General features: G+C 40.0%; 1 protein-coding gene across 2 annotated transcripts in view; it reads left to right on the top strand.

The window, feature by feature from the left end:
- The window catches only part of CELF2 (CUGBP Elav-like family member 2), an 814,024-nt gene that overhangs the window by 350,017 nt on the left and 439,050 nt on the right, over window positions 1-24,957 (top strand). The window lies entirely within an intron of this gene.

Here is a 24,957-nt window from a genome sequence, read left to right as displayed (position 1 = left end):
TTTAAAGGAAAATATGAATGCAACAAAGAAATTGAATAATCTAAAGCAGCAAAGAATTTCTGGAATTAGTAAATAGTTTCTAAAAATTTTAAAAGTCACTAAATGGGCTTAAAAGCATATTAGAAAGTACAAAAGAAAGTATCACTGAACTTAAGGACATAGCAATAGAAATTATCTGAAATTAGAAACTCAGAATAAATGCTGGAAAAAATTGGACAGAGCTCCATTGAGCCATGAACCAATTTTAACTGACCTTAACTGATATATTTAAAAATGTGTTGAAAACTATAAACACCAAAATTCAGTAATTTCACAGATACCAAGCAGGGATGTCATCATTCAGTAGTCTGGTGCTGGCTTATTTATATGGCTGAAAGCATTGCAAGGGAGAGAAAATCCCATCATCTGACTACTTTTAAAAACTCTGCTTATGTCCCATTTTCTTATGTCCGGTTGGCATAGCAAGTCACATGACCTGGGCCAATTTCATACACTGGAGACATAAACTGTAATCTTTTGATGAGAGAAACAGCAAAGTCACATTTCAAAAAGTTGGGCACATTGAAATAGAATATGGGGCCATTTGTAATCTACTTAGTCACTCCATCAGAGAAACCTTTCTGACCATCCTATCTAAATATATCCCATTCCACATCCTATCACTCTCTATATTCTTGTTTTATTTTTCTGCCTCACATTTATAAGTAATCAAAATTATATTTAATATTAATTTACCCCATTTGAATATAAACTCCATCATGTTTGTTCTTTTCCAGTGCCTTATTTCCAGCAAAGCACATAGTGCTTGATCAATAAATAGTTGTTGAATGAATTTTAAAAGTACAGATAGGTGCATTTTCAGAAAAGCTCATAGGGTGTAGAGTCTTTATTTTACAGTAGGACATTTAAATAATATTATCCTGGGGTACCTGGTGGCTCAAACCATTGAGTGTCTGACTCTTGATTTCATCTCAGGTTGTGATCTCAGGTTTGTGAGATGCAGCATCATGTCAGGCTCCATACCAGTATGGAGCCTGCCTAAGGAAGAGATTCTCGCTCTCTCCCTCTCCATCTGCCCCCTTTCCTCTCTTTCTCTACCTCTCTAGGATATATCTATATCTGTATCTGTATCTATATTTATCTATCTATCTATTCCTTTTAAACTCAAAAGATGGAGAAAGCTAAAAAGTTTATAAAACAATTTAGGTTTATCTCACAGCTTTTGATAAGGCACTATGCATATAGGTATAATTTGATATTAAGTTAGGATGAGTGGTCTCTATCGTTTGTATAATTTTTATATTCCCACAAGGTAACTAATAACTAACAAATAATAAGTAAATCTTTTTCTTTGAAGAACTGACTTTCAGACTATCATGTGTAGGTACCATAAGAACTGGACTTTTTCAAGAAGTCTTATGTAGATTATGTGGGATTTTTCCCCCTCCTTTTTTTTTTTTTTTTTCAAACCACACTTAGTCACTTTTCACTTGATTTTAAAGAAAAATGTGATTTTATTTACTTTTTTTTAAAAATTTAACTTATTCATGAGAAACACAGAGAGGCAGAGACACAGGCAGAGGGAAAAGCAGGCTTCCTGTGGGGAGCCTGATGCAGGACTCAATCCCAGGACCCTGGGATCATGACCTGAGCTAAAGGCAGATACTCAACCACTGAGCCATCCAGGCACCCAAATAACATGATTTTAAAGGTCTGAAAGCAAGTCATATACAAAAATTGCACATTTCCTTAAAAACTAAATAATCAGATCAAGGCTTGGTTGAAGGCTCAGGTTGGTCAGGGTCATTAATTTTTATTACCTTGATTAGAATATAATTTCAGGATTTCTTAATCAAAAGCGATTTGGTATTTTCATGTTATTGGTTAAGAGGCAAAAGGCTAAATGAAGTGAATATTAACACTTTGGAACAGGAGGATCTGACCGTTTTTCATATTACCTACTTTGCTAAGCAAACAAGGAAATGATGAATAGTCACAACAGTCTGACTCTCTTATCTAGTCTGAAAAGAGAAGAGGAGAGAGATTTAGAGAGAAGATAACCTAATAGTATTCATTTAATAGTATTTCACACAGAACATTTTTTGCTGGTTTTCTGCCATTCTATCAAATAATCACACTTAAAAAAAAAAAAGTCCAAACAAATAATCACACATGGACACACACACACACATACATCTTTTTATGCTAGCTGGGATCTTTGGTTCAAAGTTCCAAAAAGCCGTCTGGCCTACAGTTGTGGTCTATCAATTATATGGTCCATATCAATTAGCCCACATATGACACAATGATGTTTCTCATTCTTACTAGAATTTTTTAGTGTTGCAGCATAACACAGATTTAGAAGCTTAAGGTTTTGATTTACCTAGAAGTATAGATGTTACTAGTTATTATCAGCTAAATGATGTTTATTTCCTCAGATAAATTTCTGACCCAGGAGTTCTCAAATGTTTTGGTCTCAGTCCTTTACATTTAAAAAAAAAATTGATTCTCAAAGGGTATTCTTTTATATGTGTTACATCTATCAATATTTAACCTTAGAAATTTAAACTGAGAAAATTTAAAAATATTAATCCATTTACTAGTAAATTTGTTACATGTTTATGGTTTTTAAGAAAATGTATTCATAATTTGTTAACAATTTTATAAAATAGTTTTATTTTACCAAAATTGGTGATAAGTCACATTATTTTACATTTTTGTGGGCCTATTTAGTGTCTTACATAATACAACTGGGTTTTCATGTATAGTTCTGCATTCAATCTGTTGCAATATCACACACCATGCAGGCTCTAGAAAATGCCACAGTGCACTCAGAATGAATAAGATCAAAAATAGAAAATAGAGTCTTAACATTATTTGGAAAATAATTTGACTTCAAAGACCTCCTAAAAATATTTTTTGAGACCTACAGGTGTTCTGGCCACACTTTGAGAATGTTTGTCCTAATCAGCTCAAAGAACTTCTATCTCTGACCAGAGATGATGGCAATTGTATGACATGTAAGAAAGGAATGACAAGTTATCAAAAGTATGAGATAAAGTAAATTTTATTCCTTGTGATTCTTTTTTTTTAAAAAAGATTTTATTTATTTAGAGAAAGAGTGAGAGAAAAAAAGAGCATATAAGCTGGGAGAGGGGCAGAAAAAGAAAAGAAGAGAGAATCCTAAGCAGGCTCCATGCCCAGCAGGCAGCCTGTATGGGGCTGACTCAGGGGCCCTGAGATCATGACCTGAGCCAAAATCAAGAGTTGGATGCTCAACTTACTGAACCACCCAGGTGCCCCTTATTCTTTTTATTCTATGGCAAAACTCAATTTTAATTCAGTTGATAAATTTTGATACATTTTTATAAAAGAAAAATATATTTGCATGGTCCTGTAAAAGTAGAGAATCCTTAGAATGTTTCTCAGCTTTGAAAGGTGTGGTAGGAAAGTCCATCAAAAGAGTTAGCCTCCAGCCACTTGACCAACCAGTCAGCAATGCTGTGCTTTCCCAATCCCCCTTGTTACCTGTAAATCCCTAATATCTTGCAAGAATTGGAAATTCCTACTTTAGAAATTATTAAAAATGTTTTCTTTTAAAGTGGAAAGTGTTCAAAGTTTATCTCTTAAAAATTCCAATTCTCCTAGAAGACACGATCAAGGCAGATAAAAATTATATCCTTGAGTTTGTGAAACTAAGAAGATAATTAATATGTTCAAAGGTAGACAAAGGCTCTTGACTCCCTAATCATTATATAATTAGAAATAATCTTTAAAACACAACAGGTCTAATAAAAGGAATTGGCAGAGTGAACCTATTTTTTAAAATTCTCCTGGTGTTCAGCTCTCCAAAATGCTTACAGTCAAGGTTCTTGGGACATTTTAATGAAAACAAAGCTAGCTCCTCATATTAACACATGACTTGATCTGTGGAGGGATGATCTTGGAAATATTAACATATAGTTTGAGAGGCTGTAAGTTAGACCAGATGAATAGAAGACATTTAAGCATGTAATCATTGTAATATCCATGTGTTCTGGTTACTAGCTGTGAATAAATTATCACTGAACTTAGCTTAAAACTGTCATTTTGTTTTGCTCATGATTTTGTGGGTCAGGAATTCAAGAAAGATGTGACTGTGCAGCTTTCACTTAGGGTCTCTTGTGTTGGCAGGGCTGCAACATGATCTGAAGGTTCAACTGGGGCATATGCGTCCACTTTGGCTCACTCATCTGCCCGGATCTGGATGTAGGTTGTTAATTAGACTGTCAATCAGGATGCTAATATGTGGACTTTTCAGTGTGACAGCTTCCAGTGTGACAATTTCAGACTTCTTTTTTTTTTTTTAATTTCAGACTTCTTATGTAGCACCTGGCTGCCTTACCCCAGAACAAGCATCTTATGAGGATGAGGCAGAAACGTCTCAGCCTTTTCTGGTGCAGCTTCAGAGCTCACTTGGCATCATTTCCATTGTATTCTTTTGGCTGCAAGAAAATCATTAAAGTCAGCCTATATTCAAGAGGAGGGCGCATGAACCCTACCTTTCAATGGGAGGAATATTCAGTAGTTTGCAGACATGCTTCAAATTTGACACTCCATGCAAAGAGTAGAGTGGTTGCTTTAATATTTTCAAATATTTCCTGTGGAGACAATGTATTGTAATTTAAAATATTCATGATCACTTGGAAATAGTTTACATTTAGAATTCTTATTCTGACTCTGATAGGAGTGTTATAGTCTGTGTAAAGAAGCAATCTTTTTCGGAAAACAAATTCTAAAGAATTATCTTATTCTAAAGTTAATTTGTTAAAAGCTGCAGGTTGCTAAGCCGTAGATAGTTACTGTTCAAGTAAATAGTACTGTATTAAAAACTTTTCAGGTAAGTTCTGAGAAAACTATTGAGAGAAGAATTGTTTTACCCTTTTGATTGGTGAAAACATGAACATAAAGGGAAATGCTGTAAATTCTCAACAAAGGGTTGACTCATATAACCTCATTTTCTATGTGGAAGTAAAAATGGACAGAGAAGAAAACTAAAAAGAAATCCCTCTGTAGGGGAGCCCAGCTGGCTCAGTCGGAAGAGCATGCAGCTCGATCATGGGGTCATTAGTTTTTTTTTTTTTTTTTGGGGGGGGGGTCATTAGTTTGAGCCACACCTTGGGTGTAGAAGTTATTTAAAAATAAATAATGATAGGGCCTGGTGGCTCAGCGGCTTAGCACCTGCCTTCAGCGCAGGGCGTGACCCTGAAATCCTGGGATCGAGTCCCATATTGGGCTCCCTGCATGGAGCCTGCTTCTCCTGCCTGTGTGTCTCTGCCTGTGTGTCTCTGCCTCTGTCTCTCTGTGTCTCATGAATAAATAAATAAAATCTTTTAAAAATAAATAATCTTAAAAAAAATTCTGCTGATTTATAAGCACTTCAACAGTGGGCAGTATATGAAGGAAGCTATATGCCTGATTCCCAAAGCTAAAAATGTCCATTAATTACAAGCTGAAAGAACCTGTAAGGGCTCTGGACTCTGGGTTGGCCTAATGTCCAAGAGCTGAACCAGATCCAGGACAGATTACCTACCAAGGCAGAAGTTAGGGTGTATCAAGATGAAACATTCTAATTTAGGACTGAGAATTAGAATAAATTTAAATTAAATTGATATTCATAGTAATTTGTGGAGACAAGATGATACTTTATTTTAGATGCAAAAATGTTATAAGTCATAAGAATTTTGAAAACAAAACCCCATATGAATTTCAGATATAAGTTCCCCTTTACATTTTGCCTGGATTATTGCTATTACCTCCTAACTACACTCCATGCTTTTACCCTTGGAAACAAAATTATTCTTTCAAAGCCAAAGTTACTCTCAGAATTTTTCAGGCAAAAAGCAAAGGCCTTGCAGTGACCCATGCAGCCCTACATGATCCTCTCCCACCATTTGCCTTTTTGTCCAGTTCATTCACCTTATCATTCCCTTCCCTTCACAGGTAATCATGGCTCACTTTTCTTTTCCTTTCCTTTTTTCTTCCTTTCAAAATTTTATTCACTTATTGGAGAGGGTGAGAAAGCAAGAGAGAGCACGAGCAGAGGAGGGGAATACAGAGGAGAGACAGGTTCCTTCTTGGGCAGGGAGCCCGAAGTGGTACCTGATCCCAGGACCCCAAGATCATGACCTGAGCCAAAGGCAGATGCTTAACTGAGCAACCCAGGCACCCCATGGCTCACTCTTTTTTCTTTCCTTCTGGGAATGGCTTCAAGGGTTTGTTTAACAGACAGATAAGTTAGGTCTAGAAATTAAAGGAATGTTCTTGTGTGGACATCTAGAGTTGGAAGTTGTGAGAATTGCTTTCAAAAAAGTAGAGATCCATCAAGAGAGGGACATCATTACAGAAAAAAAGTAAGGGTGAAACCTTAGAGTTCTAGTTTAAAGGGGTAAGTATAAAAAAATAATAATAAAAGGAAAGTTCAGAAGAAATGAGGAAAGAAACATGGCAGCCAAAGAAATGTAAAATTTTAAGAAGTAGTAGTGACCGGCAACAATGTCAAGTTTTTCTGTGCTAAAATTGGAAAGGGTTAAGTGTAGACCATTGACCTGGTAATTATGCGGCTGGAAAGTTACCCAAAGAGTTTGAGACAACCATTTCAGTAGAGCCACCTACTGAAACCACCCAGCTGATGTGCTATATATGTATTATAATGATAACAATAAGTGAGTCCATGTTCATTTTCTTAATCAGTTTTCAGCTGTTCAGATCAAGACCCAAAGAAGGAGACTCATCTAGAGTTGGGATTTTCCATTGACAAAGAACAAAACAAATCACAACAGAGCTTTAAAAGGATGCAAAGCCAATTTTATTAATAGTCCAGATGAGAAAACCTACACCAGTGAGGGAATATTCTGAATAGTTAGCTGGAAGAAAAAAAATCAGACGTCATTAAGTATTGGGAGTGGGATGGTTCACAGTGATCATGCTAATTAAAGATTAAAACCTAGCACTGTAGGTAGGATGGGATAAGCCCAAAGGTCTGTACAGGGTTAATTTTTAAAAGTTTCATTACTTCTTAGGAAAGAGATTTCTAGTAGGTCCAGTAAAGTCTGGTGTTCGGAGTCACTCAGAATTTGTGTTCAGCTTCAGCTGCTAGTACGAGTTGTGATAGAACATGATATTCATTTTAGTATCTCTAGGTAAGGACTCTAGTAAGGAGGAAATGTTCCCTTTAGGCTGTATGGATGAGAGGGAAGGACAAAGAGAATGGCGCTGGTGGAGGGACCATGGAGTCTGAACTAAGTAAACTAGGAAGTAAAGATGCTGAAAGCAAATGCATCTGTGTGTTGGGAAGTAGTTCTCCATCCACTTGAAGGGCTATCTCAGTGGGGCCATGTAAGCAAGAGGTTGGAAGGAGAGGAGGCTGTGACAGGGAATGAGTTGCATGAACTTGTGATTGCAGATGTGATGGCAAAGTCAAGGGCGTGCTGCTGGGTTGGCAGAGGGGCAGCAAAGGAAGTGATCAGACAAGATCTGAGAGCCAGAGTGTTAGATGTGTCACCTGCATGGATTTTAGAGATCCTTCAAATGATGGCAACTTAAATTGAGGGAATTTAGGAAGGATGGCATCAGTTGTGGTGAGAAGCTAGTGCAGCCAGATGCTGTGAGCCTCCAAGTTGCAGAGGTTTTGCAATGGTGCAAAAAAGACTATGAATGAGCAGGGAGGACTGTCATCCCTCCTCCCAGCTGGGCCATGTGGACTAAGACAGAAATGTTCTCTCTAGAATAGCATTCATCCTCATGTTGACCCTCTGAGGAAGATATTACCCAAATTTTACTGATGAAAAAATTATACTTATGTATTTTCATATGTGTTAATAGTGTGTAAGCGGATTGTAGGGAACTACTGATCAGCACTTGTTTACCTTTTAATTTCCTCCAAGTCATTTTATATTTCTTACCTTCCTTAAAACATTGATATTCCAGTATCTGGGTTCAAAGCCCAGCTCCAGTCAATCATACTAGCTATGTGGCTTGGGGCAAGTTAGTAAATTTCTAAACCTCAGTTTTCTCATCTGTCAAATGGAGCCAGGGTCGTTTTGAGGACACAATTAGATATGCACATCAATGTTTATGGTAATAGTTAACACAAGGTGAGGGCTTAATTAAAATTGAGTGAATGGGTGAAAAATGTATTTATTTATATAAACACACACACGCACATATACACACATGATATCTTGGATGGTACTCTGGCTCTACCACCAGTTTTGACCCTGAGAAAATCACTTGAACATACATAAGCACAGTTTCTTCACCTCCTCGTACATTAGATCTCAGCCAAGTGGGTAAATCTTCAGTAGTGCCTTGTATTATTAGCACCTCATGCATACTCCTGCCACAATTCTTATTGAAATCGTGTGTACACCTTCTCCCCTCTAGATTGGGCCTGTTGAAGGCAGTGACTATGTATTAATTAGCTCAGGCTGCCATAACAAAATATAGACTGGATGGTATAAACTATAGATAATTGTTTTCTCACCATCCTGGAGGCTGGGAAGTCCTGGGATCAAGGTGTCAGTTCCTGGTAAGGGGCTCCCTTCTGATTTTGCAGATCGCCTCTTTTCACTGCACCTCACATGGTGGACAGAAGGAGAGTGAGCTAGCTCTGTACTGTTCCTTCCCATAAGAGCACTAATCCTATCACGAGGACCCCATCCTCGTGACCTCCTCTAACCCTGATCACTTCTCCAAGGCTCCACCTCCAAATAGCATCACATTGAGGTTGGACCCTCAACATAAGGATTTGGGGAGGAAACAGACATTCAGTCCATCACGGACTAGCTTTAATGTCCATGTCCACAGTCCTTTACATTGCCATTTTTCCCTCAGGAAAAGGTTGTTGAAGTATTAAAGCTCCTTCTCGTCTCCAAATCTTCTCGTCTTCCATCATCTTAAAGCGCGGTAATGGAAATATCCACAATATAGTAGTTTCTCCTTCTGTAATAAAAGAACCTTGGATATTTTCAAAACCTCATAGTGTGTTGTTGTTTTGATATAGCAAGTTTAATTTGCTGTATCATTGCATATTCATTTAAAAAATCCATTTTAATAAGTGCCCTTGGAAGGAAAAATGAGGAAAATTATTTTTCCCTGTTAGATAATTTTCATTCACGAAACAGAATCACCATTACACAGAATGCACCCTGTGCCTCACTCTTCATCTGTTCTCAGTAGGAAACATGGTCTTTTTCCTACTGTATTGAAGGGGAAAATATGTAAGGAAGTCTTCCAGGGATTAACGTAACACCTGCAAGTGCCTAATGAGATTATCGTTGAAGCCACCTGGATAAAGGATGTCAGAAAACAGAGTTCAAGTGGTGTGGAGGTTTTCTTAGTACTTTTCTTCTGTCTCAAAACTATCACCCTGCATTTCAACACCGGTTATTACATATTCATCTCTTCTAATCCTCCCCCCAAATAAAATACATTAATGCGTTCCCATTTAATAGAAACAGAAGAAGCTAAAATGCTTCTAATTTTAATGAAACCTTTCAAGTCTGTATTGCAATTCTGAGAGTGAATCACAAAGAGCTTTATTACCCTTATATTCACATCTAAGTCATTCTCAATAAGTTTTTATTGCATGAATGGAAAAATATTAATATAGTTTAGTATACTAAGGGGCAGCTCAAAATTCCCAGATTTGCTTTGCCAACAGATAATATTTTTGCGTCTTCCTTCAGATTTATCAGGCTGAGGATCCTCTCAGGATTATGTTTTCATATTCCCAGGAACCTTTCCTTTTTATTGTGCTAATTCATTAATTTTTGTTACTATCCTAAAGCAAAATGAGGAGAAAAGGAAAATGCAGACAGCATTTGAAAACTGAACTACAAAAAAAAAAAAAAACCCACAGCCCCCCAAAAAAGATGAAGTGAGAAAATGAGCCTGTTTTACTGTAGATTCTAATATACCAGCTACACTATGGGGCACATTGGAGAGCTTAAAAATTTGAGTGGTTGGTTTATTAGCATTCTTTTCAGTGCCAGTGTTATAGTGTTTGCAAACTAAATGTGGAAGGAACACAGTCATTTTGGGGTGTATTTCTGGTCCCGTGACTTTCAAGTAGCATGGGCGGGTGTATTTGCACAGACCAAGGAGAAGGCTTATCCTGACTTCAATTCCTTTTTGCCACAAGCTTACTGAGAAGAGAGAACAAAGTACGCCAGTTTCCCCCCCCCCCCTTAAAATAATCTTTTGAGAGTTAATCCTTTTTTCAATTCCATAGCTGTTAGAGGACCTACATCTTCACATGGCTGAACTTTGCTTACTTCAGCTTGTTCTGTTGACTTTTTCCTTCTGTCTTGGAATGTTCTGGCATAGGAAAGAGGGAGAAGTGTGTCTTCACATGTAATAAATTACTTATCTTGAATTCAACATTTGTGTTGAAATAATCCTCCACTCACATCCTTTGAAGAAAAAGGCATAAGTTAGGTGATGTGCGTTTGTAAGAAATGTGCAAAATTAAAACCTCTTTCTTGTGGTAAACAGGATATATGGAGGGAATGAGTAGTAGGTGTGCTGATAAATGTTTAACAACCCACCCTCTGGCAGAGAAAAGCCCTGAATTGTAGTGTCTGCAAATTTCTGTAATGTAAATATTCCACCACGGCCGATTTCAACCTACCACCGTAATGTCACTGAGCACAAATATGGAAAGCTGCACACAGTCAGCTCTCACAAGTCTTGGGTATGGGCCAACTCCAGGACACCACTGGATATTGGCAGATAAAGCCACCATCCGACCCTTCATTGTGAATCATCTTCCTATTCAGGGTTGTTTGCAAATTCATGACAGGTGGAAATATTCACTGTTTGGATTTTTTAATCTTTTAGCCTTTAAATATTTTATAGGTAAAACTCTTAAGTACTAACGAGGTCATAAAAATGCAAATACATCAAAGAACTCAGTAATATTCTATTTTGGATCAAAACTGCTCTCTCTAGCTTTCTCATTTCTTGCCTTCACATAGGTAACCTTTTATGCATCCACTTTCTGCATCTTCTTTTCTTCCACGTGCAAAATCGGGTCTCTCCCAGTTTCATTTCCTTTCCCTACACAGGCTAAGAGCCATGGTCCATTGCTTCAACTAATACCTACCAGAACCCACAGCTGCACTGTTCTCCCTTCCTTCCTCACCTGCCCTTTAAAATTGTAATCCAAGATCAATCGAGTCATATGATTTCTCTTCTCCTAACCCACACAGCCAAACACAGATGAGGAAAATCCCAGCCCCAGGCAGATGTTGTTCTTCAGAATGATCATTTACAACATCAGCCTTGTCTTCAAACGTGTCAGTAAACTTTTGCTGGACTGTCCCCAGTTGCACATATGATAGTCCAAATATCGATCCCTTTCTTAAACCTGATACCCCATCTTTCTCTCTTTCTTACCAAATACCATTGCTTCTAAATTCTCACCTCTCATTTCTCAACCATTCAATCTGTGAGTATTCTATAATCCTGTTTATTCTTGTCCCTTTTCTACTTTCCTTCTGTGAAAGTGAAATTTCTCCATCAGTGTCATGGTACCTGTTCCAGTTATCTGCATCTAGTTGACATTCTACCCCCGCCAATTAGTGGATTTAAAACTATTTATTATTATGTGTCATGGGTCTGTGGGTTGATTGGGCTCAGCTGGGCGTTTCTCTCTCATTCAATTGAAGTCAGATGTTGGCTGGAGCCACAGTCATCTGAGGTCTTGACCGAGCAAGATATCCAAGATGGCACATTTGGGTGGCTGGCAGTTGATGCAGACTGTTGGCTGGGAGTTCTGGAGTGTGACTGAAGCACCTACACATGGCCCCTCCATGTGGTTTGGGCTACTTACAGCCCAACACTGGGTTCTGAGAGAGAGCATGCCAAGAGCACATATTCCAAATGGCAGAAGTTGAAACTACTAAAACAGTTTAAAGGTTGTGCCCAAAAAGGACACAGTGTTCTGTCTACTGTATTAGTCAAAGCAGGCACAGGGCCCACCCTGATATGAGTGGAGAAATAAACTCTACCTCCTGATGAAGGAGCAGCAAGGTCACACTGCAGAAGGACATATGGGAGGGGGGAGGTATTATTGCAGCCACCTTGGGGCCCTACAATCTGCCAGTATTGAAAATCTCCTAGTTTTTGTCTGCTTTCTTCCTACTGGCTCCTCTCCTGCCTTAGCCCATAAGCAAGTTCTTATCTCTGTGTTGCTGAAAAAAAAAAAAAAAAAAAAAAAAAAAAAAGGATTGAGATCAATGAATTCATTACTTATGTATACTTTGTGTGTTATGCTTCAGAATTTAGAGGTACCTGGGTACACACAGTTGGTTAAGCATCTAACTCTTGGTTCAGCCCAGTGATCTCAGAGTCTTGAGATCAAGCACCTCATCAGGCTACGTGCTCAGTTTAGAGTCTGCTTGGGTTTCCTCTCTCCTTTCCCTTCCCATCCCCATGCCCGGGTCTTGTGCGCGCTCTCTCTCTCTCTCTCTCTCTCTAAAATAAATAGATATTTTCCAAAAAGTTTAAACATAGTAGAAAAGGGGAAGAATTAAACATGTGGGTCTTTATAATATGCATTTTGAGTACTTCAATTCTAGTAGTACCCCAGACTTAGCATCTTCTTCCTAGATATAATCAACGTTTACCACAAATATAAAAGTCAAAATGTTACAGTAACACATGCTTACATTAGAATAAATAAAACTGCTACAAATATCTCTATTTCTATTTCTCTATCACCCATCTATCTGTCTACTATCTATCTATCTCGGAAAGCACTTTTCAATTTTCCATGCCTTACTTCCTTTAATAGCAAAATGAGGTAAGAAACTGGCCTCTTAACTCGGATATGGTGGGATTCGACAAGGTGTGGAAAAGGTTTTGAGGTCTATGAAGAGAGCATATTCGTGCAAATATAGCATATTTGATTTCTATTATAGTTCCGAGGAAGGTAGGTAAAATAATATCCCGTACAAGTTAAAATAAAGATGGTCCTGCACTTACATCTTAGGATAGAGTTTCTCTCTGTCCAAGCAAGTAGGACAAAACATTTCCTAGGCTCTGGTTTTAGGAAGAAATACAAACCAGGCAGTCTTCACGTGCTCTCTCCTTCCTGCTGTGCTATGTCCACTTTTTCTGCAGGCCTCCTCCACGTTGTGTGCTTTCACAATGCCTCATTACGTAATGGATCTCTGAAAAAAATCAGCGATTAGTCATTGAGATAATTTTACCTGGACGCGTAAATGTGTTAGCACAGGGTGTGTGCATTTAAACCTTCTCTCTAATTAAACAGTAGCATTGGTCAATTTGGACATCAGGGCGAAGGGATACATGTCCACAGGAAAGGTCCACCCTAATGGAAAAGACCACTGAGGCTCTCCATGCCACTCAGTACTGCAGCGATTTCCAAAATGCCAGGAAATCACCGAGAAGCTTTAAGAAATCCATCCTTGAACCAGCCCTGTTGTAAACAGTCAGGTCCTCTGATCCTCAGCGTAAAGCTGTTTGGACACTGAGTAGACACACAAACCAGGGTCAAAACTGGGAAGCAGGAGATTCCAAATTAGCAAAATCCCTTCTGCAAATTCTCGAGGTTCTTCTTATTTCCATTGTTAAGAGTTGACCCTTCAGCCCACGTGGCCCTTAGCCCATCACCTGCCCCCCGGCCCAGCCAGGACACCCGCACACAGCTGCCGTGTCCCAGCCAGAACCAGAGCAAACTGGCAGCCCTAGCAGGTGGGAAGCAGTCTCCAAACAGTGCACAGTATTCACTGCCTCTTTTTTTGTTAATATGTCTTGGTTGCCTCCAGCCCTGTGATTTTTCTTTAGACGTTACTGGACTTAGGAACGCAGTGGCCTGGAGTAGACAACAGGAGGAACCGTCCACCCCACCCCCAGCCCCCCAAGAAGACCAGCTACCTGCTATGGCACCATAAATAATTTAAAAATCTCTTCCAGGCAACACAGTCAAGATGCAGATTTAATTTATTCCCTGGGAGGACCAAACGTGGCTCTGTAGACCTGGTTCACAGTCAAGCTGAGTTGGGGACACTCGTTCCTTTCACTGTGTGTCAGGCCCCTGGAGCACATGTCCTCGGGCCTAGCAGCGGACACCATTGCAAGGAGTGGTTGGAGGGGGGGGTGTTTTGTTTTTTCCCGGGTCCTCATCATCAGGGAGAGAAACTTGACTCCACAGCAGAAAGGGAGAGAATATGGGATGTAACTATGTGGCGTTTTGTGCATCTCTAAGTTCACAGAAAAAAATGTAGGCATCGATTGAATGTTGATTCGAATGTTGAAAGATTTCATCTTTCTTCTCCTTGTGACTTTCTTTCCAAGGCTCCTCTACTAAAAAGCCACCTGTGACCTGTTATCCGGTGTTGTTGTTTTCCCTAACACACCCTGGAAAGGACACCTAGTAGGAGCGATGGTTACTTTGCTCATGTCATTCATGGTCCTGGCAGGAAATGACAGAAAGAAATTCGAATTCACACAGTTCGAGAGTCTTCTAATGAAGGACTGCTGGATGGGTAGCATGCAGGAGGTGGTGGGGGAGCCCACAGACCTTGAGCAGAGGGAGGACCCAGGAGCAAGGGGAGGGTATAGTTTTTCCAAACAGGCAAATGTAAGGAGCAGCAGGGCAGAAATAGCCCCGTCTCTCTCTCTCTCTCTCTCTCTCTCTCTCTCTCTCTCCCCCCCTCTCTTTCTGTCTCTTCCTTCTGCCCTTGTACCTCCAGCCTCTCTTCTTGGCCCAACCCCACAGGAGCCAGCTGCCAAGGGCTGGGAGATGCAGTCCTAGTGCTCAGTCTCCCAGAACCCTGAGGGGTGGTTGGGATGTGGGTGGGGGCATAGAAGAGGGGGCTACACAAAGATTAATGGATCCAGAGCTGAAGCACCCAAGCACACATAGGTCACCAGCAACTACAAAATTGAATATGTTGCTTCCCACATATTACATTCCATCGATGTTTTACAAAAACATATTTTGCATTTCAAAAGCATATATTTTAAAGATCTTCTGGTCTGCCTTTTAATTCCTCGTATCTAGAAAATGCTTAATGTTTTTTTTCACGTGAAGCCTTTCCTTTTGGAAAGCACTCCTACCCTGCGTCCCTCCCTCACCTTTCGCTGTGAGGGCATTTGTAAACTATGTAGAGTATGGCTGGATTCTTTTTTTTTTTTTTTTAACAAGTACTTCATAATGCTCAGACTTTGTTTTTCAAGTCTGGGTTGCTATGATTGTATTCCTCAGGAAGTTTGTTAAGTTTTGGAAAGACTTGTATAACTCAGAGAGGCCCGACCTGTCCCTCTGACCTCTGAGGTGATTTGAGGAAGTGACTTAAATTCTCAATTGTTGGAATGACCTTGAGGCACAGAGAGAAGAAATTCGCTGCAGGAGTTCAGAGTAGTGATGTTCTGCTAACATTTAACAGAATTTTAAGTTAGAAGTTTCCAAAGAATGGAAAAAAAAAAACCTAAATAATGTGTCATCTGATTCACTTGACACAGCTGTCAGCTGACTCCAAACATTTATGGTTTCCATCGAGAGCTCGGAGGAACAAGATAAAGGTTCCTTCTGGTCCATCTAGGCTACTGATAAAAGTCCGAAGCTGTACCAGCTCCACTATAAACATGTAAAGTAAGCCCATGGAAACAACAGCAAAAAATTGTGAAATCTCTTCCTTAGGCTGGTGAGCTTTTAGTTTTTTTGGGCCCTACTAGGTAAGGAAATACGACAATGTCCTTTGGGGGAAACCTCTGGTCATAGGCGACTTGTAACATAAAATGACATCATTTCCAGAGTGATGTTTGCACTTTGTATCACCCATAGGATTTGGGGAGAGAACGCACTTGGTTAATATGATTCTGAGGTCCCACTTCCTGGGGCGCTTTCTCCAGTAGTTTATGGGTGACTCTTCTTGGCAGTTGGAATATAACACAAACTTAAAACATCCAAGTTTCTCCCTCACTTCGTTGAGTCAGCGCTCCTAACTCGGTGCATATTTGGATAAATGTACACATATCCACTCATTGGCTTATGTACACACATATATTGTACCAAGCTGGCCAATGCAATATTTATGTTTGTACTTTGAGCTGCCTAAGATTTTGTCATAAAATCTAAGGCTGCTGTAGGGGAGAGAGCACATAAAACTTTCATGACTAGTATAAAAAATACAAAATGTTATCATTAATATTTAATAAAATTTGCAGCAGTCAATGAGCAAAATCAATGTTTTTTAATTAAGTTATTCATTTGTAATACGAGCTGTACCTTGTTGTGTGTTAGCATGGAATTTAGTGGGTTGAACTTAAAATGAATAAATAAACCTAATTTTAGCCCTTGGGGTAATGGTATTAGTAATAAAACTATTAATTGGTTGCCTTTTCTTTGATAAGCAAACAGGGTTTCTTCAGTGACAGCATCTCGTATTCCAAGGTGTTTTATGATTCTCGAGCTGGCTGGTGTCCAAGATGTTTTAGTAAGATGAATTGCAGTTCAGACTGTTTATAACAGGTACCCCCATGCTCCTAGCATATTATTTGTCTCACCAGGTCTCTTCTAATAAGAATCAGGGCAGCCGAGGGCTGGAAGTTTATACAACACATGTGGGGTTTTCACCAAGGTTTGGAGTTGTTGTATGTTAAAGAAATTAGCAGTAAGCCATCGGCTTGTTACTCTTCACCCCCACCTTCCTCTGGAATTCATCTTCCTACCATGTAGTCTTGTCCATTTCTTCTCCTGATCCTTGTGGCTTATTTTCAGAACCTTGCTCTTTCTCCAACCACCTTTCTGCTAGTGTGGAGGAAATGGTTTGCTGGAAGCAAAGTTGACCTGTGGGATGCATTCTTTTTCCTTATGGCCTTTTAAAATATGGGTTTGATGGGCATGATGTTAACCTAGCTTCTATATATTCCCTAAACCTAGTTGATATAAATAATACATTGAAATTACATAGTAAAAACCGTACCACTGTATTCACGATATACTTTACCCAGATTGCAGCATTAAAAAAAAAAACCTCACCTATGTTATATAACAGCATCCACACTACTTGCTAATCATAATTGGGACAATATAAGCAGACCTCTAAGGACTTCTGACACAAGCTTTTTGAGGTTTTCAAGAGAAAAGGGAATTTTTTCCCACATTAACCATAACCGTTAAATAAATACAAATTATTGGTATGATTTCTAAATGCAAAAAATTTAAGCACGTTTTATTATGCAATGCTATTGATTCAGTTTACCTGTGGGAACATCATGAAATCCCTGAAGGGCCAATGCAAACAAAATAACTTAAAATAAATTAAAACATAATATATATACGTAAAGTGTGGTATGTAGAATTTGGGATTAACTTGATAACTTCTATAGAATAAGCAAAATGAGACATGCATTTCAATATATGTTCCGGATTCACTGAAATGAAATTGAAAGTTGGGGCGGGGGGGAGATGACACAGATTTAGCAGGGTAGCCACCCACAAAAAGTTAATTTTAAGAACCTCGAGAAATAAATATCAGATATAAACTCAATTTAATTAGAATAGATCAAAGATGATCTCCCTATCAGAGTTATCAAGAATACTGAATACAGACCCTTTGGGGGTTAGGAGAGTGTAGGAATAAAGTATACTACCTTCTGTTATGCATGGCTTTCTTAGCTTATTGAAACGGGTCAACCTTACTGCTAATACTTCACGGTGGTTCTTTCTTCATCTCTTCAATATAGAATTCAGTTTAGAATAAAACCCAATATTCCAGCTAAATATCTCAGTTCCCACCAGAAGTATAATTCAATTAAGCTCCAAATATTTCTTTTAAAAATACAAAATAAAATCTTCTCTCTACATATGCCATTCTGCTCCATTCCAAAAGGATAAAAAACTGCATTTGTGTAGTTTTGGTTCATCTATCACTTTGTACGTTTTTATGGATTTTTATGTGTAATCACATTTTCAGAGGGGATTTTTATGTGGTCTGCTCCATTTCTGCAGAGTTATTATCTTTCAGCTTTAAAATTATAAAAATTGATACACAATCTTTGGTTTCTCTCTCTTTGGGAAAGTGATGGGTAGCCATTCATCATTCCCTGTGACAAGCTAAACTTGCTTTGTTTGCCGTAGTGAAAGATGACTTTTACTCTTGTTTCTATTCTTTGCCCCTTCTTACTAACAATGGTGATGGGGACCGTAGTGGCCTGGGTGTGTGTGTGTTGGAGTGGGAGGCTGGGGTTAGGCCTCTTCTTTCTAAGCTTCAGAAAGAATCTGCATTTTTCTTCTAACAGCTCAATAAAATATGTTATTTAAAAGGAATTTATAAGAGAATTTAGACTTCCATCTGCCTATCCTGTTGAGGCCTCTCTCCATACATGACTTTTCCCTGTCTCTCTCTACCAATTTGTTCTTTACAAGATGACTGCTCTATCAGACATAAAATGCTGCCTTTTTCACTTAACTATGCAACGGCCGCTCTCTGTACTTCTAGGGCAGATTTAATGGTGCATTTATATTCCATTCAGACTTGAACACAGCAAGAGAAAACCTACCCACAGGGATCATAAGTACTGGTGGCATTTGTGGGATCTGAAAGCTTTGCATATGGCACTATATTTACCTGAGCCATTCCAAAGTGTTATCATTAAAACACAATCATGCTTTACAGGTGTCAGCTGAGTATAGGTGAGATTTAGAATCATTTTTATGCCTCATCCCTCTGGTTTATGTTGAGGCTCATTTTAATCTCTGGGTTAGAGCAAAGGGCCATATAAAAAAAGCTCCACATACATCAGAGTGTCTTAGACGTGAACCAGATGTCAGTTTCCATTTGAATACCAACTGAAGAAATGCCTTCTTCTGTAATATGGTGGGAAGAATGCTAAGTGGCAAGAAGCAGGGTGATGCTTTGGAGGAAGCTGTCACGATGGGCCAGCCTGCTGAGATTTCATGCAACCCTACAGTTAATATGCTCAGAGACAGAGTCCCCAGCTTGTCCAAAAGAGACTCGCCACTGACAAGAATGTAGGTGCACAATATGTACCCTCTCCCTCCTCACCGAGTGGAGACTCACACATTTGGGCAAGTATGTCCTACCACAAATGAGATGTGGCCCCAAAGTGCTGCATTTTATAAAGCCGATCAGATTCAATGCAGTTTGACCACTTAGATTTTCTGATGGCTCTAGGACAAACTCGTGAAATAGGGAAATGGCTCTTCACTGGCCACAGCCCTGTGCTTAGGCCAGGTTTCCCACTCCATGGAATGTTCCTCCGCTTAAAGGATTACTTCTCCTGTGTTTTCCTCTGTTTCCTTCTTCCTACTAAAACTTGCTGTCAGGAAAGAATCATCATCACACATTCCTTTGTATGAAGGTGAAATTTCAGATATAAATTAGGAGATGCTTTTCTTCAAGCACAGTGGTATTCAGTCCGTATTTGTACCGTGCACTGTGTTTGTGTGAGTGGAGATCAATCCTTCCTTAAAATTCCTGAACTTGTGTTCCTTTAGCTGAATGGCATCGGGAAAGTTTATTTCCACTCCTCTTTTCTATTAGCAGCTTTACATCATTCCTTTTGGAAGAGTCCTAATCCACTGTAGGTCTAAAAACTCTCCGGTATGGCTCCCTGTCGGTGAGCTCCTGATGCAAACTATGAGTAGGCCAAAGGGGAAGTACTTCAGTGATGTAGGTGGACACGGATTCAACCTTCCTTCATCCCAGCCTTCAAGGTATTGTGATTAAAATTTGTTTGAATGGATGGGAGAGTTAGCTGCCTGGAATTTGGGGAAGGAGAGCTAGTAGGGCTGGGTGGGGAATGAGTGAAGTGAAAGGGTTGGATAGGAGGGAGCCAGTCTACTCTCATCCTTAGTTGGATGAGTTCTCCACCCATCCGTCAATCTACACTGTGCCTGTGGTGTTCAACAGGCCTGGCATAGCCTCCAGCTTCCTTCATTGACAGCATGTGTCTCTTTTAGTCATTCAACTAGAAAAGACCTGATTTTGCAGCAGCCTGAACCAGAGCATGCCGATGAAGATGCGCCCTTCCAAGATCGGAGGGTTGATAGACCAAGGGGGATGGCTGATAGAGGAAAGAGCAACACTGGGTCCCTGGGCCTCCCTGCCTTCACAAGAAGCTCAGGTAATCCAAAAGCTTGAGACTAGTGGCCTGCCAGCAGGGCTTTCCCAACTATACACAGAATGACTACAACCCCTACCCCATCCAGTGTGAGAAGTCCAGAAGCTCCCCTTACACACACACACACACACACACACACACACACACACACACAGTGACTGTATTGGGATCCTTTATCCCAGTTGATTGGGATATCCCAATCCCAGAATATTGATTACAATGTCAACGTCAATCAGCATGGGCCTGAGAGCTTCCCTGCCCTCTGCTACATTGAGGGTTGGAGATGGAAAATGGGGACCTTTCTGTGAATCTCTGAGAACTAAGAGTTACTGGTAAGCACCTCCCACAGTGGCACAAACGCCCTCAGCTTTGGCCTGAGGTCTCTCAAGCCGTGGTGCATGCTGACCACACTCTCCTCATCTTGGGTGAGTGGAAGGTTTTCTGAGGAACGATAGTATCTACTTGTGGCAGAGAGTGTTTCTCATTAGAATTGAGACCATGTAATTGCTTATGGTGGAAAACATGGCTTGCTTTCCCTGAGATGCACAGATGAGAGCAGCTGTACCTATCATGGCCTTGTCCCAGCACATCCTTGTCTCTGTCATGCTCTGGGTAAAGGTCAGGGAAAGTGAGGAGCTCTGGCCAGGCTTGCCACTTGAGTCCCTCCCACCGCCCTTGAATGCGTTGTCTGAAGAAACAAAGTTTTGATCGTGGACTTATCACATGCCTCGCTCCCAGGGCTATTGCACAACCGTTTAGGGTTTTTTTTTTTTTAATATTTTATTTATTCATGAGAGACAAACAGAGACAGAAGCAGAGGGAGAAGCAGGCTCCCCCCAGGGAGCCCAATGCTGGACTCGATCCCAGGACCCTGGGATCACACCCTGAGCCAAAGGCAGATGCTCAACCACTGGGCCATCCAGGCGTCCCTCCTTTTGGTTTTGTAAGGAGGCCTATGGAGCTATTAATTCCTTGTCTCTTCGTGTCCAGGGAAATACCCGGGATGGTTATACCCACAGGTAGCCATCCTTTAGGTAACCAAATGAAAACGGTTAACTCCAAGTCTACACAACACTGGACTCCCTCAGTATGGAAAGTGAACCCTATCACTCTTCCAATGCAGCTGGACACTTATAGAAGAGGCCTGGAGAACCCACCCCCATGCAGGTAGCCAGGATGGAAAACATCCGGGCTCTCTGCAGGCACCCACCCTTGACACTTCTCGAATGTATAGAAGAAGCAGTGCCACACTCTGGCTAAAAGTCTTAAATGCAACTTAGTTAGGTCCAGACCAGTAACTGGATTTACAACGTCACGTTGGCTAGGCGTTTCAAAAAGAGAACTAAATTGATTAGAGCCAAGTTGTTGCAAAACACATTCTTGACGTTGTTTATATCCTAGATTCTCAGAATTGCAAGTCAAGTATGGTGTTGAACTTACCAGTACTGTCCCAGGAAGGCCTGTGTTGAAGCCATTCTGAATGGATAGATGACAGTTCTATTTAAAAAGCTTTCTAGGGAAAGAATCTATAGGGCAACCATCTAAATCCTCTGACACTTGGTTCAGGAATCTCGTAAATTCTTCCCAATCGAACATAATCCCATTAACTCATGTCCATTAGGCCTTTGCGCAGAAATAAATGCTGCCTCTCTGTAACTCTTCTTCATAACCTGAAATCCTGTTCCTCAGTCCCCTTTTGACCAAGTCCAGTAACTCGGGTATTTTGGTAGTCGCCCTGTCCCTACCCACCCACCCACCCCCTCACCATGCACACATTTTGCAGACACTCTCGTCTAGTCTGACAGAAATGGCATCACTGAGCTGACCATCTTCCTAATTAGAAAACCTGACATCTAACCTCCTGAGAAGTCTGACACGGGGTAAACTCCAGCAGCTCAATTTTCATTTCTAAATCCATTTAGCAAATATTTATTCACGCTAAGTAGAAGAAAATGTGCTCAATCTAATGGGAGTCAGGAAGAGTAAGATAAGGTTCCTATCTTCAAGGGCTGTAAATCTTAAGTCTGTGAATAGCTAAATGAAAGAACATAGCAGTGAGTCGGGGTAGCACAAGGAAAGGGGGTTCCTTGCTGCCCCAAGGAAGCATTGGTTCCTACACGTTCTACGCAGACTCTAAGTGGTTGGGCTTTACCAGGGAGGACATGCATGGGATTTGAGTTTGGGAAGAGTTAGCCCTTCCTCCATGCCTACTGTTAATGGGCATATTTGTAGTTTTTGCCATCTTTTAACTTACAAGTGGCCAAAAAATGAAGTGCACTCACGTGTTAGGCCTGAATATTCACAGCAGAGAGACAATAGGGTAATAAGCCTACTCTAGAAGTTCTCAGGCCTCATTTCTTATCATGGTCTGATAAAGAAGAATGCAGAAAAGCACATCAAAGCCTTTTAGGAAATTGCAACTCTAACCTGAAGGGTTCTTCAAATGAGACTTGGGTTATAGAGACACTGGCTGTATCCTCTGCTGCAAAAATCTGTGGGGTGTATGGATCGTAGAGGAGGACCTAGTCTCTGAAGCATGAAGGGCAGGCTGGGGGGAGGGGGGCTGTGTATCATATGCCCTTGGACACTGCCCCTCTTTAGAGGCGCTGCAACCAGGCCAGAGCCAGCTGAAGTGGAACTAGGTCTGTGTTCCATGAGGGGATGAGGTCAAAGTTGCCTTGGAAGACAAGGAAATGAGTCTCTCTGACCCCCAAACCCAGATCTTAAAAACACCTGCTGTCCAAGGGGTGAGTGCCAGGGAGGGATTGTGGGCAGAGCGGCACATCCTGGGGTCCTGAGAGTTGCGTGCCTGTCCGGGATGAAGAGAGGATTGTGACACAGTCACTGGTTATGATCACTGTGCTTCTCATGTGTTTCCGTAAACCGAATGATGACCATATAGATAGATGTTTTTCATCCCGTGAAGGAAGATTACTTCGGATCCCATTTTATCCAAAACTTCTGTGTTTCTTTGTTTTACATCTGTTCAAGTAATCTGGTAATTCGTAGATTACCAAATCTAAAATCATCCTTACGTTTTGATGCCAAACCCTGAGAGTTCTTGACTTGTGATTTTTAAATATCGGTTAAATGTAATTTCTTGAGGTTTTACCTAAAATATTTTCACATCGATCGCCATAAGGAAAACTGTCTTTGATTTTTTTTTTTCCCTTTTCTTTCAGGTTTTGATACTAGAGCTTTTCTCCTTTCACCAAATACACTGGCTAGCCTTGCATTTTATACTCAGAAATCATAGAGTAGGGACTGATCAGTGCCTAAAAGTTTGTTGTTTTGTTGTTCAAGTGCGGAGGATTTAAGGAAAAAAGAAAAACCTCACCTGTAAAACTGATAATGGGAGCCTATTAAGGAGGACATTTTTCCTACTATTTTTTGGTTTCAGTTTTCTTTTTTTTTTTCCCTTACTGAGGTATAATTGATAAATAAAACTGTAAGGGAAAATGTACAAGGTGATGATTTGATTTACATATACACTGTGAAGGGATTCCCCCATCGAGTTAATTATCCCACCTATCACCTCACATAGTTGCCTTTCGGGGGGGGGGGGCGGGTAAAAATATTGACATTCTACTCTTAGCAAATTTCACTTATACAATATGGTGTTATCAGCTACAGTCACCATATTCTACATTAGATCCTCAGACCTTATTCAACCTGTAACTGAATTTTTTTTTTTTTTTTTTTTTAAGGGGAACAGGAGGGCAGAGGGAGAGAGAGACTCTTAGCAGGCTCCATGTCCTGCACGGAGCCCAAGGTGGGACTCGATCTCACAACCCTGAGATCAAGTGTCAAGAGGCAGACACTTAACCCACTGAGCCACCCAGGTGCCCCTTGTAGCTGAAATTTTGCACCCTATTACCAACCTCCCTGTTTCACCCACCCACCAGCCCCTCACAACCACTTGTCTCTTTTCTGTTCCTACGCATTCAGCTTCTGTATAAGTGAAACCATGCAGCATTTGTATTTCTCTGACTTATTTCACTTAGCATAATGCCCTTGCCAGGTTCATCAGTGTTGTTGCAAACGACAGGATTTCCTTTTTTCTTAAGGCTGAATAATATATATTATATGTATATATATATACATATATATATATAATGGGATATTATGGGATATATATATATATATATATATATATATATATATATATATAAAATGGAATATATTTCCAATGGATATATATATATATAATGGAATAATATCCCATTATATGTATAATATATAATATAATATATATATTATATAATGCACATCTTCTTTATCCATTCATCTATCCATAGACACTTAAGACTTATTTCCGGAGCTTGGTTGTTGTGAGTAATCCTGCTATGAACACAGGGATGCAGACATCTCCTTGAGAGAATGATTTGTTTTCTTTGAATATATGCCCAGAAGTGGGAGTGCCAGATACATGGTAGCTCTAGTTTAAATATATGTTTTTTAAATATCTTTGGTAGCCTCCATACTGTTTCCCATAGTGGCTGCACCAATTTACATTCCTGCCAGCAGTGCACAAGGGTTCCCTTGTCTGCACAACCTTGTCAGTACTTGTCGTGTCTCATCTTTTTCATAACAGCCCTTCTGACAGATGTGAGATGGTATCTCATTGTGGTTTTGATTTGCATCTCCCTAATGATTAATGATGTTGAGCACCCCTTCTCATATACCTGTTGGCCATTTGTATGTTTTGTTTTGTTTTGTTTTGTTTTAAATGTCTCTTTAGATCCTTTGCCCAGTTTTTAATTGTGTGTTGCTTTTTTGCTATTGAGTTGTATGTGT

This window comes from Canis lupus, chromosome 2 (assembly GCF_011100685.1).
Source record: "Canis lupus familiaris isolate Mischka breed German Shepherd chromosome 2, alternate assembly UU_Cfam_GSD_1.0, whole genome shotgun sequence".
In the NCBI taxonomy this organism is placed as follows: domain Eukaryota; kingdom Metazoa; phylum Chordata; class Mammalia; order Carnivora; family Canidae; genus Canis; species Canis lupus.
This window is presented reverse-complemented; position numbering and strand designations above follow the sequence as displayed.